The sequence below is a fragment of the Sinocyclocheilus anshuiensis genome, unplaced genomic scaffold, assembly GCF_001515605.1.
Source record: "Sinocyclocheilus anshuiensis isolate Anshui unplaced genomic scaffold, SAMN03320099.WGS_v1.1 scaffold925, whole genome shotgun sequence".
Lineage (NCBI taxonomy): Eukaryota > Metazoa > Chordata > Actinopteri > Cypriniformes > Cyprinidae > Sinocyclocheilus > Sinocyclocheilus anshuiensis.
Window position 1 is genome coordinate 130,696 of NW_015555753.1, and position 14,240 is coordinate 144,935.

Genomic DNA, 14,240 nt, shown 5'->3' on the forward strand with positions numbered 1-14,240 from the left:
GCCGATCCGGTGATCCACAGCGCAAAGTTGTAGTATTTCCTCAGCAACCAGCACGGATCAGCTCCAGGCATGACGAAGCAGATATCGTCCTCTTTTGGAAGACCAAACAAAGTAGTTTCGCTGTCACAACGAAGCACACAGCGCCTTCACGACATGGCGGCGGAAACAACGAAACTACAGCGAGAATAAAAGTTACGCCTTCTTTCTTTGCTTGAACATTTGGGAGGCGTTATGCAAATCTTCCCACATAGTGACGTAGACATGTGGGGGCGTGTTAATGAGCCGTTTTAGGTAGGCGTGGCTGACTCTTAACTTTTATAAAGAATATCTCTTTGGATTTGAGACTTTAGTCTTTGCAACTTTACAGATCTTCTTTATGCACCAAGAGCTTGTAACACTCCAAAGAGAAAGGAAAAATTGAAATCGCATCATATGACCCCTTTAAACTCACGTGCTTGTCTGCATGATGGGACAGAATTAGTGCTTTTGAGACTATGTAAATCTGAGATGTTCAGATGAGCCTCCTAAGAGTCCTTTACAGTAACTCTTATAAGTTCACCTCTGTTTATTTGTGTTTAATTAGCATACATTTCCATTTCTCTTTTTAAAGACTTGTGTAAATTCTTTCAAATTGGTAAGGATTTAGCAGATTTTTGTGCATAAATTATATGTAACTTTACATGCTGTTCAGAACTTTGAGGTTGTAAAATGTAAGATTTTTTAAATGTTTTTGAATTTGAAGTCTCTTATGCTCACCAATAATTGATTTGATCAAAAATACAGTAAAAACAGTAATATTGTGAAATATTATTATTATTTAAAATAACTTTTCTATTGTAATATATTTTAAAATTTAATTTATTCCTACAAGTTACAAGTTAAACAAGATTTCCGCACGTTATTACACTTGTGTATACACTGAAGTGACCATACATAAGTTTAATTTGCAATCCTATAACCCAGTTTTTTTCTTTATAACTCTCTCACATCCCGATTAATAAATGTCAGTGCTCTCTTATATGCTCTGTCTCTCTCTGATATACATAAGGAGCCTCTCCTCAGCCAGTTCCCTGTCTGGCCCCACGTGCTTCCTCTTATCTCCCCCTCTTTGGGACTCTGCTCTAGTGTGTCTTGTTACTCTATTCACACAAACACACATTCATAAGCTCCAGCTCACACTGAGACCAAACATGTAACACACCCATAACTGGCCACCAGAACCCCATGTTCATTTTATCTGCGTGTTTCTGTAAACAATGGCTCTTGAGAAGCCATACCCTGTAATTCCTCCAAAGCAAACTCCAGCTAGACTATGACAGATCTCAGAGCGTGGAGAAACCCTCAGCATCACGAAGACCCTCATTCCTCAGAGATGTTATCTGTCTAGCAATATGTATCTTTCCAGTTTAGAGCTTTGAAAGTGGAACCATCATAGCTCATCATATAATGCACAATAAGAATTAGGAATAAACTCTTCTAAACGTTTGTAAATTCATTTACATAGTAAAATATTATTCGTGCTGTCTAATCGTGTTTGCTTATGTATTTGCATTTATTGCAGTTTTATTGCAAACACACAGAGAGGGATAAAGTATATTTAAATGCACTTCAAAAACATTTGTCAGACTAAAAAAATTATAATTTGTATTTTTAAAATGTCATACAAATGCTTAATTGGACTAACAGACATAGATTGTGTGATTGTAGATCAGCCTCAGGCAGCATGTATACATATTTAGATGACAATTGCACATGTAAGTATACAATGAAAGAAAGAAAGAAAGAAAGAAAGAAAGAAAAAAAGAAAGAAAAAAAGCTCTTCAATAGGCTGTATTTATTTGGTCAAAAATACAGTAAAAACATTAATATTGTAAAATACTATTACTAGTCTATGATGGCAGATTTTCTGTGATGACAAAGCTGAATTTCCAGCAGCCATTACTTCAGTCTTTAGTGTCACATGATCCTTCAGAAATCATGCTAATATGCTGATTTGGTGCTCAAATAACACTTCATATTATCAATGTTGAAAACAGTTGTACTGCTTAATATTTTTTGTGGAAACAGTGATACTTTTTTTTCAGGATTCTATGATTAATGGAAAGTTCAAAAGAACAGCATTTATTTGAAATAGTATTTTTTGGTAACAATTTAAAAGTGTACTTTCACTTCTGATTAGTTTAATGTATCCTTTCTGAATATAATTATGAATTTCTTACTGACCCAAACTTTTGAACAGTACTGTATGTATATAAAAATATGTGGTGCATGTAAGCATGTGCGTCCTGTATACATGCAAAACATGCAGACATGCTCAGCACATGCATTCTCTAGCTGCCAGTCTTATCTCTGACGCCCATTTTTTTGCATTCCCTTCCTCTACCATCACTGTTATCTCTTTAAAGTCAAAGGCACACACACACACACACACACACACACCTGTGCTTAGTCACACACGTCCTGTTACTCAAATATGCTGTTTGAATGAATCATTCATAATTCACGTGCTGATAGTGAAGCTGTCTTTACTTCATCCTTGAGGCTGAGAGCAGTGTGGAGAGTGTGTGTGTATAGAGAGGGGTGGGTGTAAGCTATCCAAAGTGCAAACCCAATGACCCATACTTCAGGACGTACCTCCCCACACTGGGTGGAAACTTTCTGGAGGCCATGCTGGGAAAACAAGAGCCAGGGATGGAAAAGACTTCAAGAGCGAGGGGCTACAAAGAGGAGAGCTGGCCCTTGATATTACAAATTCACATACTTTGTCTCATTCTCTTCCCTTTAAAAGTGGGGCCTCTTATCTTTACCTCATAGTTTACAGCCAGCGTTACTGTCAACTGCCATATTTGATTAAAAAATCTCACCAATCCCAACTATGCATGGAATTCCTTCTAATAACCAACAATGGCACGTCCTTGAGGAAACACTGAGTTTAGCAGTGTGCTTCACTGGAACAGCATCCTCTCTCTCTCTCTCTCTCTCTCTATGAACCTGTCAGAATCTACAGTGAAGTGTTGATGAACATGGAAAGACACAAAGAATTCCACAGATAAGTTGTGCGGCCTGCACTTTCGGGTTCACGAATGGAGCACAGAATGGGTGAACGGGTGATTCATTTCAGTCGAACATATGAGCATATCAACATCTTAGAATAGAGCTGAGAGCCCAGGTTAGGAGCCTGTAGCGTATGGAAACTCCCAGGTTTGATGGCATCTTTGCCCCATAGACCGAATAAGCGTGAGCTCTTCCTGCATTCATGCCATTCCTTCTACTGATTGCACTTCCATGGCTGATTTCACTTTATTTGTTTTTCTGTTACTACAAGGAAGAACAGATATCATACCTAGATGAGAGAGAGGCACGTATCCGTAAAAATGTGTTTGGTGCTTTCCTGGTCAAAACTCACAGCTATGATACTATTGTGTTGTGTTTGGTTGCCAGGCCTTTGGTATACGATTATTAAGGTGTTTTAATTGGTTTTAGTGTGTGATTGCTGGGGTGTTCTGGGTGGTTGCTTTCTAGACCAAGGCAGAAGAGCCAATTTTCATATCTCTATGATATTCCAGTATCTATGGCTCAGGTTATTACTTCAATATAACTAAAAAGGTCTCCAGACTGCAACAGAACTTGTTTAAAATCTAGTAACTATTTTGTACATCCATAAGATTGAAAAAAAAAGCTTTTATGAACCACAGCTGCATCCATACACGCATACTTCCCTACTATATAATACAAGAAAAAGGTCTCTAGCTCTAGCTATAACTCTAGCTATAACTAAAAAGGTCTCCAGACTGCAACAAAACTTGTTTAAAGTCTAGTAACTATTTTGTACATCCATAAGCAGTTGTGAGCTGGTGTTTGCTGCAAGCTCCAACAAATAAGGTGTGAGCCTTGATTTCTGATTTATGAAAAAAAAAAGCTCTTACGAACCACAGCTGCATCCATACACGCATACTTCTCTACTATATAATACAAGAAAAACAGTATTTGAAAAAAGTAGTATGCCTGAAGTATGCAAAAAGTAACCAGATGACCTACTACTTCTGATGAGATTCTGAAGTGTGCGTCTGATGGACACTTTACTATCCCATGAGTCCACGGGAGAGGAGTTGTGAATGGCAGTGAAGTAACGCAATTGACAATGACATGAATGAAGTATCCCCAGAATACCTTCATACTACACATTCATACTATATAGATTTTTTTTTACGGTCACAAAGTAAGTATACTTATTCACAACAAGATCCTATACTCAGAGAGTATGCGACTTCAGATGCAGCCTAGTTCTTTTAAATGAGTCAAAAAGAGTCACATAGCATACTGGAACATGCTTGTGAGTTAGCGGTTTTAATCAGAGGCCCTGTTTATACCTGGTATTAAAATGCATTTGCGTCGATCCAATCACAAGTAGACAACAATAAATACAGGTATAAACTGGGTATAAAATGTTTTGAGCTTGTCCACTTTTGACCTCTTCAAAGTAATCAGGACAGAAGCGGTCAAAAGTGCACAAAAGAGATGGATTAAAAGACCAGCTAAGTGCAAAACAGGAATTTGTCTTCCTTGTCCTCTTGTGATCCGATCGACCAAAATGCATCTTAATACCAGGTGTACACAGGGCCAGACTCACTCACTCAGCGAATCGTTTAAAGGTATTAGCTCACAACTGACTCCTTCACTGAAATGTGAATTTGTTTATTTTTTTGGCTGTCTAATTCAAAATGAACTGGTAAATGTTACTGTGGTGTGCATTTTAGGTCTGTGACTGGTTGTGAGACAACATGCAATTAAAGATACATACAGGTGCATCTCAATAAATTAGAATGTCATGGAAAAGTTCATTTATTTCAGTAATTCAACTCAAATTGTGATTACAACAAAGTTTTGTTGTAATAAATGGTTTTCTCCAAACATGTCAGTTGTCAGTTGTCCGTGTGAAATTTAGAAAGCACTAACTACTAGTAATTATAGGGTGGAATGAGCCTGCTGTGAACAGTAAGAAGCGCTAGACACACTAGTTTCCTTAAGATCTGCAGTCACTGAAAGCACATCAGCATTTATGCAACATGAAAAAGATTAATCCAGGCTGTATGCATGCGTGTGCTGCTGTGTGCAGATTTGTCAGCATGTCTGGCTGTGCCGCTTTGCATGTGTCAGCAAGCTTGTAGAGCTATACACTCTGCCAGCATAATGCTACAGAGACCCACAATGCAGCAGTCAGCAAGAGAAGAGAGGGGGAGGGATCATATGAGGGGGTGGGGGAAGAGCCAGGTCAGAACTTAGATTTTTTGTCAAGAGGGTGTAGAGATCTTTGTGTAGTGAACTTCCACAGCCACAGGAGGGAGCCACTTCAGATGCACCACACAGGTTTGAAAGACAAACTTCCTGTGCATTATGCTGTTTGTTTAAAATATTAAGTGAAGGCATATTGCAACAATAAAACTTTTTAAACATTAGTATGCTAAATTGTATGCTATATTGTTGTCAAATGGCCTATTACATTGCATCTGAGTGCTACCTTGGAAATAAAAATGGTTATTTTGCATTTTTTATTCAGTTTTGTGTAAAATTTTGATCAAACCTATTTTGAAGCTACTATTACCGCAATGCAGGGTTGTGTGCAATTCAGAATTGAATTCAGTTGAATTTGGTGGCAAATTGGTGAATTTGGTAGCAAATTACGGTACAGTAGTAAACAGGATGTTGAATTCCAGTTGGAATTTGAATGTAATAAAGTAGAATTTTTATGACTAAAATTCAAAGAAATTAATTAATTTCAATGATTCATTAATTTAAATTTCAGTAAATGTAATTTTTGCATTTGAATGATAGCTTGTCAAAGCCTTGTTTGAATCTTGAAGTTCAAAGGGTTTATAGCGGTGGTTCAGTTTTCATCTGGATTTAGTGTGTGTGTGTTTAGAATTTTAATTTTAAAGTTTAAGTCATCCTGTGGCCCCCTTGAAAAATTGCTGAGGCCCCTGGTTGACAACCACTGGTTTACAGGCCTTACAGAAAGACAGATATTATTGAAATGTCACCTAGAAATGTGTATTTAATTGATACGTATTTAATAACTTTATTTTGTTTTATGGGGCAGGGTGGAAGAACACTTCATTTCCCAGAATGATTTCCATGATGAATATCTTCTTTCTTTCTTTACTCCATTCATCTTGTTTCTTCTCTCCCTCTTTCTCATAAGTGCTAAAGATCATTTAAGGAAATGTGTTGCATTATAATCCATTTTTTTCTCCCAACACTATTGACAGTGACGTTCTTTCAGCATTGAGATGTCACCTTGTGTTCAAACTGCAATCAATTTGATCATTAAACTTATTGCAATATGATTGTGCTATAGTCTACCATGCAGACAATATGAAGGCTTTGATACAGTTGTTTAACCACGTTTTAAACGCTGTTCTTGTGGATTAGTTATCTCAAGGTTTGATCACTTTGATGGCCAGAACTAACTGCATAATGCATGCACTCTATTATACGTGCCTTTTTCACTGCCAAAAACACTCTAGCACACTCACAGGAAGAGGTCAGTCTGCAGTCGGCTTTGTAATCCTAGACTATTGGGTGGGTAAAACAACAGTTTTTTATTGTTTGTTATTGAGGAGATGTTATTGTTGATGTTATCGATGTTATTGCCTTTTTGAAAAACGTCATATGATCCAGTTCATCTCATTCAACATATACAACTTTCATCTCACTGAAGGAAATGGCGCTGACCTGCTTTCACTGACAGCTTTTGGTTTTAAAAAAAGAGTTATCAGACGAGACGTCAACTTCCTTCCCACCAGGCAGACAGAGAGACAGACAGACAAGGACCGCTGTTTCACCCTGCTGCATCAGTGCTGTGTTTGGCATGCTGCAGGGTCCCAAAACCGGGATCAGACAGTGTTATGCAAGTGTTTGGGTGGCTGGATATTACTGTGTGTGTGCATGCAGAAATGTCTGTGTGTCTTGAAGGCAGAAGCGCTCTCTCGCATTGTGGTCGATCTGTCCTTGTTAGTGTTTGTGTAAGCGACAGCCAAAACACTCCACACCAAAATGTCCATCGTCATCAGCGTATAGCCTCCTTTTTTTTAAATGGTTGTAGACTGTAGCAAATCCAAAAACTAAATCCATGCTATCCCCATTTCTACCTTCTCTCTTTTATTTCCAAGCACCAAAAAGTACTTCTCACAATAATTTTATTTTTATTTTTATTTTTTTATTGTAACACGTAATTTAATCCAAACATCTTTGTTGGCCTTTAGAAAAGTATAAACTGGCCTTTGGCATAAATCATATGCTTAATTATAACGGATTTGTGAGAGCTGAGATTTGAAAACATATGCTAATAATATTACGTTTTGTCCCTGTTAGCCTCACAAGAAGACAAAGCAGGATTACATGTTTAGAGACCACAAAACTACATTTTTCAGATTCACATTTCATTACCTCCTTCTCTAGAAAAACGTATAGTCAAAAATGTTTCCACAGTCCCTGAGGCTTGAGTTTTTTTTTTGTTTTTGTTTTTCGGTTCCAAGAAATGTCCCATATTGAATGACGTCAAATCTCACCAAGACTTTTGCATTTTAATGCATTTGGCAGATACTTTTTGTCCAAAATGACTTAGTGCAGTAACACAACATTATTTGTTATCTATCTATCTATCTATCTATCTATCTATATATATATATATATATACATACATACACGAGTAATTCTCCAAATTACCACAGTAAATGACACTGTCATCTAGTGAATTCCATGTATTATGTTCTAGTATTTGCGTTGGGGAGTCTGTGTTGTATTACATTGGGAAGTTACTTGTATCCTTTCATTTCCTTTTTTTTTGCTTTTGTTTCCTAGTTTTCTTTGTTAAACCACTCTTAGTCTAGATATGTTTTTCTCTCTCTGGGAAGTTTCTTTCTCTTTTCTTGTGCTTGCAGATGTGGTATATCATGTTTCCATACTTCCTTTATTACTATATTTGTCTAATTACAGAACATCAGAAAGTGTATTTTATCATGGTGTGTGAGGGAAGTAGATTAAAGTCCAGCCTATGTATTCATGTACACTACAGTTTAAAAGTTTGGGGTAAGACTTTTTTAATGTGTTTGAGTTCCTTGAGCTCACCAAGGCTGCATCAAAATGTAGTGTTTAATTAAAAAACATCAAAATTGTGAAATATTACAATAACAAAACAGTCTATGTTAAGTTATTTTATGTTATATGTTATGTTATTGCAAACGGAAGGAGACAACACAGGTAAATGACCATCTAACGGAGTTTATTTACAGGCTTCAGGAGAGGAGCAAGCAATGATCAAAGGTGAGTTAATAAGCAGATAATCTTGAGCTAGGACTGAACAGTCACTGAGGTTTCTTTGCAGGGTGAGGCTGAGTCAGCGTGCTGGGAGGAAGACAGAACATGATGGTAGATGACTGGATAGTAGCTAACCTTTTAGTGTGCCTCTGCAGGACTGAGTTTGCAGGAGACATGGATTTTTCTGGTTCTGATCTATCCTGTGCTTGCTTTTTGCACCTGGGGGCACTGCTGTGTGGACATATGGCTGGGAGGCTGAAGAGGAGGTGAGAAGTGCGTGAGGTTCAGAAAGGAAGAGGGAATGACAGAGAGAAAGGATTTAATGAGGCCCAACCCCCAGACTGGTAATCAGTGATCTCCCTCATAGTGGGCCTTTTTGTTTGAAGCTGCACCACAGGATCTCCCTCCCTAATGTGCCACTTGCCTTCCTCTCCATTTATTATCTACTCTCTCGCTCTCTATCCACCGTTTCTTCTCTAAACCTCTCCTTCCTCAATTACACTTAATTTTCCTCTCTTTCAGTCTCAGTTGAATATATATCATACTCTATGATATACTCCAAATATATATACACTACCATTCAAACATTTGGGGTCAGAACGGTTTTCTTATTTTGAACAAAATTGATTTGTTTATTCAGCTTAGTCATCACAGGAATAAATTACATTTTGAAATATATTAAAATAGAAAACAGTTACTTTAAATAGTGATTGTATTTCACAATATAACTCTTTTTATGGTTTAAAAACATTTCACGAGTTCACACTTACATATAATTAGCTGAAGTATGGTAATGCATATTTGGCGTGCTGTCCGGGGAAGGGCTCCGAGCTCGGGAATGGCCTGAACCTAGAGTACCCCCCAAAAAGCAATTGAGCAAAGGACAGCCGCCAGACTAAGGATAAATGGCTGACCGAGAGGGCCCATGAAGCCTCCGACTGGAGATCAAGACTCAGGACGACAGACGTGTGGGTCCTTTTGGTTTGGCAAGGTTAAAAGGCTTTGGGCCGTCCGACAAGTAGAACTCTCACGATATCCGACGGGAGATCAAGACACAACGCATCGGATGGATAAGTCTCGCTTGCGGGCGGCAAGTATAGAAGCCCAACTGGGAAAACTCTCGCCGACATCTGACGGGAGATCATGACTCACTGCATCAGACGGGTAAGTCTCACTGGGCGGGGAGAGAGAAAAGGAAAACCCGACTGGGAGAGGTCTCGCGGCATCCGATGGGAGAACAATACTCACGGCATCGGACGGGTAAGTCTCGCCAGTAGACAGACAGAAAAGGCGGGGTTGTGCGAGCGGGAGGCTCTCGCAGCATCCAACGGTAGTTCAATACTCACGGCACGGACAGGTAAGCGTCACCAGTAGTTGAAAGAACACATTCACTTAACTGGGAAGACTCTCACAGCATCTAACGGGAGTTCAATACTTGTGGCGTTGAACGGCTAAGCTTCGCCAGTGGTCGGACTGAAAGGCCAAGATTTGCTTGACCGGAAGGCTCTTGCAGTTGTTGGATTACAAATGTATAAAATGTTATATCTAGGTTCCAATGTAATAGTATATAAACTGAAAAAAGTTATGTACATTGTGTTTTACATTTTGAGGTAAAGATGATGACATTCTAAGAAGATCAAGTCAGGCAGCCCAGGTGTCTGAGACATTAACCTTTTGTCTTTATGCACTTCCTGACCATTGGGCAGGGTCCCAAGTTAAAGGTGAATGCTAAGCTCAAGGCACAGCTGTGCCTTTGTCTCTATGATAATGTGAAGGTATGGGCGATACTGTCAGGCTGATTGGATTAGCACCTATGCATTTGAATGACACTGTTATGCTGATGAGATCAGGGCTGGGGAAATTCCGGTAACGGGCTGATTCCTGTACTGTATTTGCATGCTTTGTTTCGATTGTCTCCACCTCTATGTATCCCTCCCCCTTGAAAGGTATAAACTCTACTGTGCTGAGCTATAGTCAGACTTGGATGACTGCAGCGACGCACAGCAAGTCCTCAATAAAGAGTAACTTCTGTATGAAAGATATCCCAACGTCTCCTGGTCTCTGCTTCGATGAGGAAAAAGTTTCCTACACCGTGTTCGACGGGAGTTCAATACTCACGGCACGGACGGGTAAGCTTCGCCGGTAGTCGGACGGAAAGGCCAAGATTTGCTTGACCGGAAGGGCTCTTGCAGCGTTTGACGGGAGTTCAATACTCACGGCACGGACGGGTAAGCATCACCGGTAGGTGAAAGAAAACATATTCACTCAACCGGGAAGGCTCTTGCAGCATCTGATGGGAGTTCAATACTCACGGCATCGGACAGGTAAGCTTCGCCGGTAGTCTGACAGAAAGGCAAGGTTTGCTCGACCGGGAGGCTCTCGCAGCATCTGAAGGGAATTCAATACTCACGGCATCAGATGGGTGAGCCTCGCAGGTAGTCGACAGAGAAACATATTTGCTCCACCGGGAGCGCTCTTGCAGCATCTGACAGGGAATTCAATGCTCAGAACAATTTGAGTTGTCTAAAAGGGTAGATGCTATGAGGATTACTTTGCGTAATTGTTTGATGAATCCAATAAGATGCTCCTGATAACATCCGAAAGTTAAGCGCACAACAAAATAGAATTTCCTGTGCCAACGTACCCCAAATAAGTGCAGTGAATCTGGATGTATAGGCATAGCTTTGAAAGCTGAGGTGATGTCGACTTTTGCCAGCCAAGTGCTAAGACCCGTGATTTTATTATATTGATTGCATGATCAATGTCCTACTATTGAGAGGGAATTCATCAAGAGGAATCAAGGTGTTTATGCTTGAAAACAGGGAGTTATATGGAGCTGACAGATCGATTAGAAGGCATTTCTTACCCCAGAATTTTCCTAGTAGCAACTCCAATGGGCTAATGCGAAACTGAGAAGGCGGGGCATCAAAAGGGCTGATCATGAACCCTTGTTTAATTCACGCCGCCTATGGGGGAAAGCTGAACAGATTATTTCAGTGAAATGGCTGAACGTAATGAAAAACGATGAAAAATATGATTGCTGTAGCATTTCTGTCATAAAGATATGGCCAATTATTCAAGATTAAGTGGACATTTGAATTAAATGTTTAGCCATACGAGGATTAGATCTCACAGTGACATGTAGAAACGATTGTCGGGCCATTGGTGCCCTTTGTAGGCTTTTGATATAATGTGTATGTACATTATATTGTTTATAATACATTATGTTAAGTTTTGTTCAACAGAACCATATTGTTACTTGCTTTTGATACTTTATTTGAACCAATTATTATGGCCTCATTGCTATTATGTATGTATTTTAGGTCATTTTTAAAGGCTATTGTTTAATTAGGCCTGTTTTTCTACCATAAATATAAATTATAATTATCCGATTAATCATCAGAATAATCAACCGATAACTCTGTTACCCAATTAATCGTTAGTGACGGCCTTAGATGAGGGGTCTATGTCCGCACCTGCCAGGGTCTGAGCTCGAATGTTGTGAGCCACTGGAGGTGGCCCTGAGGTAACAGCATTTGGTGGGACGAGAATATTGTGATTTTAAATGAAGTAGAAAGCTGTGAGGGAGAGGAGCAGGGGCCGCAATTGTCGGGGGAGGCAGCCTCACGCTTAATATCGGCCTCTGGGGCTTGAGGTGGGAAACTGAGAGAAGCGTAAGAGAAAAAATGAGGAAAAGAAAGAGATGTGTGGGCCTGTGTTGCAAGCGGAGACAGCCTCGCGCTTGCGTTACCTGCTGTAGCTGTAGGCCACGGGAAGGTAGTCCTGAAGAACCTGTGTAGCCTGCACTGCTAGCGGAGGCAGCCTCATGCTAGCGTTTGCTATGGGAGCTGGAGGTCTCTGAAAATGAAAAGGTTAAAAGTAGCAGCAGGAAAGACTGAGATGTAAGGGCTTGTGTTGCAAGCGGAGGCAGCCTCACGCTTGCTTCAGCTGCTTTAGCTGTAGGCAGCGGGAAAGGGGAGTGGTTTGTGACATTTGAAGGGAAATGCTGAAATGGCAGAGTAGCCTGCAGTGTTGCTGATTTAGCAATTTGTTGTTAGATTTAGCAATTTCTCAGACTACCCTAGCAACTGGTTTTCCAAAACGCATGGTAACGAATTTACCTATTTAAAAATGTATTTGGCAACATTTAGCATGTTGCCAAATACAACATCTTTAAAAAGTTATTAAATGTTAAAAAGACATGCATTTTCCTCTTAACCACCCAAAGAAGAAAGTATTGAAAAGCTAGCCAAGCGGCAAGTCGGCTAGAGACTTGGAGAGAGGGGCCTAGCAATACTCACGTCACATGTGAATTAGGTTGCTAGTTGCACTTGTTCGATAAAAATAGTTTCTTTTATGATAAACCTAGTTGTTAGTTTGTGCCTATAATCGTTAATCATTTAGGTACATAGTTGAACTTATTTTCTCGAAAATCGATCTTTTTCATCCGTTTATCTGAGTGAAATGTGTAATTTAAAATACAGGTAAAAATGCTAGTGAAAATTAATTCAGAAAATCTGAGTAATTTCTTTGTGTATTCTATGCAGTTTGCGTCATGGTTACTAAATGACATCAACATCCTTTTGTCACAACGTCGTTTAACAACTTTTAGCAACAAGACGACCTGTCTTTTAGCGACTTTACCTAAAAATGAATTTGTAACACAGCCTGCGTCGCTGAAGCGGCCTCGCACTAGCGTCTGCTACGAGAGCTGGAGGCCCGGCTGCATACGACGCTGCGGCCGGAAGAGCCTCGGTGAAAGGTTGAGCCGAAGCTGGAAGCGAGTGACGCTTTGCTGCGGTGAGATCTGGGGCGCGGCCCAGGCTTGTTGAAGGCCTGCCGCTGCGACCCAGCGCTTAAGCGAGGCTTCATGAAACACTGAAACAGTCGAAGCAAATGTGCCGAGGCTTCGAAACAATTCGACACCCGTCTCTACCCGTCATTTTCAAGTATTGCTCTGAAACAACATTGACAACGAATCAGTTAAGCGAATTGACTTATAACATATATGTTGTGCTCATCTATCCACCATGTGGGTTGGGGGAGTGGTTAGTGTGCACGATTGGAATGTTGTCAGAACCTGTCATGTTATGTTCGAATCCCGGGTGAAGCATGTATATAATTATAATAAATATTTGAAAGTTGTGTTTTTATTGTTCTGTTCTTGTAATGTGTTGTAACATCTCTCTGACAACTGAATGAACTCTTTGTGAATATGTTATTTTGGTCATGAAAAAATTAACATTAATAAAAGACATCAAGCCACAATGCCTGGCATTTTTTACATATAAAGATTTTTATTTAAATATATTAATTTTTCTGCTGCATTAACTCTATAAACTCTATAAAACTAACTCTTTTATACTTTGCGGGAGTTAGGTTAAGACAGAAGTGTGATTGTGTGGTTTGTTCCCAACCTTGTCGATCAAAAGCGGGTCTCGAAACACTTGTGAAACGCCCCATTGCTTTGATTCGCCTTAGTCACGTGACATGGGTGTTTCGAATCACACTTCGGAGCAGTGTTTCGAAACATCTGCGCTTCGGGATCTCGACACTGTGTCGAAAAGTCAGTTTCGCGTCAGTCATCCCTATCTACAACTTGCCATTCAGTGGACTATTATTACATTCTGTTTATGATTGTAATTAATTCAGACTCAGTGGCAACTTTTTTTTGCTTTTTTTTTTTGTTTTTTTTGCTTTTTTTGCAAACTTTTGCATTCCTGCAAAATGAATCCTAAAACCTTGTTTTGAAACTGTTAACAATAGTCTTCCTAGAACGTCTTCTGCGTACCACAGTCAGCGGAAGTGAGAAAAAAGTGTTTATTACGTTTGAAATATGGATATTTATCTTACAAAAATGCATGGATTCACTACAGGAGGCCTTTATTCACCCCCCGGAGCCGTGTGAGGCACGTTTTATTATG

The 14,240-nt window shown here is 39.6% G+C and overlaps 1 long non-coding RNA gene across 1 annotated transcript in view; it reads right to left on the reverse strand.

The window, feature by feature from the left end:
* Positions 1–3,236: 3,236 nt before the first annotated feature.
* LOC107673759 (uncharacterized) overlaps positions 3,237–14,240 on the reverse strand; it is a 14,689-nt gene continuing 3,685 nt past the window's right edge. Inside the window, exons 2-3 of the long non-coding RNA XR_001632432.1 lie at positions 6,832–6,833; positions 3,237–3,248 (exon numbers count right to left, since the gene is read on the reverse strand). This is a non-coding gene — a long non-coding RNA (uncharacterized LOC107673759). The remainder of the gene's footprint in view (positions 3,249–6,831; positions 6,834–14,240) is intronic.